Source organism: Gekko japonicus, unplaced genomic scaffold (genome assembly GCF_001447785.1).
Source record: "Gekko japonicus isolate JY-2015 unplaced genomic scaffold, Gekko_japonicus_V1.1 scaffold1654, whole genome shotgun sequence".
In the NCBI taxonomy this organism is placed as follows: domain Eukaryota; kingdom Metazoa; phylum Chordata; class Lepidosauria; order Squamata; family Gekkonidae; genus Gekko; species Gekko japonicus.
In genome coordinates, this window is record NW_015172605.1 from 30,402 (window position 1) to 33,562 (window position 3,161).

A 3,161-nucleotide genomic window follows, 5' to 3' on the forward strand; every position below is an offset into this window, starting at 1 on the left:
CGTCTAGCATTCGCTCCACATTTTCTCAACTGGGAGGGAAAGTTGCAGCTCAAAACCACATTCAAATACCTTGGGCAACACCATACTGACTGCAAAGTCAGCCCTGAATGGCCATAAATCTATGCAGAAGGTACCATAAAACCTGATGGACAAAGAAAGCAAAAATGGCATGCAGTGTAGAGGGTACCATAGAAAGTGAAAGAAGCATGCAATGCAAAGGGGAATTTCTGTTCCAAAGTGGGTTTCGTAAAACAACAGAGGGAACAGCCAATCCAGAATCACCCTTTATCTCCCAGCTGGATCAAAAACACAGTACCGCCCTGGGGATTAGACACCACATCTATGCTTGGATTCAGTGGCTGGCTTGGAAAAGTCTATTGAAAGACATTTGAGACAAGCGTTGTATGAGTTGGATCCTACAAATGGCCTGTGCAAGGTATTTGGGAGAAAAAAATCTTGCCCACTTCTCCCTTTTCTGAGCAGACCCCTGTGACTCCAGCCCAAACAGCTGATGCAGGTGCTTGGGGTACCTTGTGAAAAAAAAATACGCCATGTTGCATGGGGAGCTGGAAGAGGAGGGGAAATCAGGCAAAATTAGCCTTTCACTGAGACAAGTGGGAGGGGATGATTCCCCCTCCTCACTGCAGCCCCCCCATGGGCTTTCCCCCCCATGAGGATCCTCCAACTCCCAGTGACTGGCTTTTTGAGGGGCTGCTGGGGGAGAAGAGAGAAGGCAAGGAATATCTGTCTCCTAGAATGCAAACCTGCATCTGCACCTCTGCTCACGGATTGAAGACCAGCATGATCAGTTTTGCCACACCCCCAATATATTTTTAAAAATCCCTGCCTTTAGAAAGCAAATGTGTTAAGTAACAAGCTAGGATGTCACATTACCCCCTGATATGCTAATTTTCCATTTTCAAAATACAGACTCTCAGTGGCATAATCAATCAAGTGATGCACCATGTTCTTCTGATCATGATGAGCTGGCTTCCAGCCTATGCTTTCTCTTGAGATCTGATTAGCCAGCCAAGTGGCCTGGCACTCTTCTGGGAACTCTAGTCTTTTCCCGGCTTTGCATCCTCACAAACTGGCTTTCTGATCTGTAAAAAGGGACTACTACTCACCCCATTAAATTGTTGGAAGCTGAATGGACTCACACATCAAGAAAGGGTTGTGAAAAATAGTTTCAGTAGTGATAAAGAGACTGTTAATGATTCAACATGTGGCGAGAGCGAGGATGAATTTGGTGCAATATGTTTGAGGCACCATATGCACAATTTTACACTATGATATTTTATTGAGGGGGAGGGGCTGTACATTCGGGACCAAACTAAATGTGACAGTGGCAGCCATTGTTCCTTTAATCATATGTCCCGTTTGTGAGGAAAGCTGGTGGTGGGGAAGCTTATTTTAACCCCCAAAGGGATACATGAATGAGGAGAACTAACCTGTCTCCATCTGCTCTATTTCTTCAACCTTTTTCTCCTAACTCAGTCACAGAAAAGAACTTCTGAGGAATTACCTCATGAAGAAGGACATATTTAGTTTCCATCGACCATGTGCCCCCTTTTAATGTTCAAATTACTCCCTCATCCCCCTGCTTCATACATGACTAAATAGATATATATCTGGCTGCTGTCATTATGTCAACTTTGTTAGGCCTACGATTGCATTACATTTGATGTCTTTTTGATTAAATTCTGTTAAGGCACTTGTGGCAATTGTCTACAATTTTTTTTACAATCCCCTCCCTCACTATGCAGAAACTACACCATGAAAATGCACCTTCAGAATTTAGTAGCCAGACACCCACTGATGTGTATCAGCAGGTCATGCATTATAAATTGCTTGTACAGCTGATTAAGATTTGGATCATACATACCTCTACAAAGTTCGTATCCTCAGTGTTTCGTGCTGATAGGATGGGGCTCGGGAAGGAAAAGCCAAAAAGCAGAAAAACAGCGGTGCCCAGGAGGATGTACTTCATGATGTTGCCTACTGAAGGGTCTGTATAAAAGAAGAAAGTCTTTGACCTCTGGTGTCTAGCAGCGAGAGAGGACACGCTTATATAGGAACAGCTAGCAATAACCCCCACACTGACTCACTTTGTCACGACATTGATTTTGTGAGTTTGTGTCACTTTTTTTGAATATTTATATTTCCACCGTGTATGAAGAAATATGTGTTTTTTCTGATACCAGTCCAAAATAGGCAGCAGTCTATATTATTTGTCACTTGGCTCCTCTTCTGAAACCAGAGAATTTAGATGAAAGAAAAAAAGAACTTCCTGATATTAAATCAATAAGCTGGGAGTAGGACAGTCAACCAATTGAATAATTCTTGTCTGCTTTTCCATCCAATTAGTTAGTTCAGTTTAAACGTACTTGTATTCCATTCAGATTTTATTAGAAGTGCCTTTTTGAGATACAGAAGGAATTCATTCATTCATTCATCGATTCAGAGAATTTATATTTCACATCTCCAGAGGCCTGCTTGACACATTTCACAAATAAAAACAGTACCATAAACTTATAACCAGCGGTCTCATCGAGGGGGAGCGCTCCGGTACGGCGCTCTGGAAGAGACCCTCCGGGGGGTGGGGCGGTCGCGTGATGAAGACCCGCCCCCTTCTTCACTCCGCCCTCTGCTTCGATCCTCATTCTGTTGGAGAAGGAGGACGAAGCAGGAGGGTAAGTAGGCTGCCGAGCCTGCCCGGCCTTGCCTTCACCGGCCTTGCCTTTCTCCCCCCCACCCCGTCGATGCTTCCTCCCAGCTGCGTGGAGCGGGCGAGAGGAGAGCCCAGGTCCCCCACCCCCTCGATCCTTCTCCCGGTGGCATGGAGCGGCCAGGAGGAGGGCCCAGCTCCCCCACCCCCTCGATCCTTCTCCCGGCGGCGTGCAGCAGCCGGGAGGAGGGCCCAGCTCCCCCACCCCCGCAATCCTTCTCCCGGCAGCGTGCAGCAGCTGGGAGGAGGGCCCAGCTCCCACACCCCCTCGATCCTTCTCCCGGCCGCGTGCAGCGGCCGGGAGGAGAGCCCACCGCCCCCACCCCCGAAATCTCCCCCCCAGTCTCGGGGTAGCGAGGCTGCTCCAACAGCCCCGCTAGCCCTCAAGGGCCCTTCTCCAACCCCCCCCCCACGCGCGCCCCCCGCGGCCCCC

The 3,161-nt window shown here is 47.9% G+C and overlaps 1 protein-coding gene across 1 annotated transcript in view; it reads right to left on the reverse strand.

Moving 5' to 3' along the window:
- Window positions 1–3,161, reverse strand: part of LOC107119163 (matrix metalloproteinase-18-like) — a 21,386-nt gene that overhangs the window by 4,046 nt on the left and 14,179 nt on the right. The gene's annotated exons all lie outside the window — the stretch shown is intronic.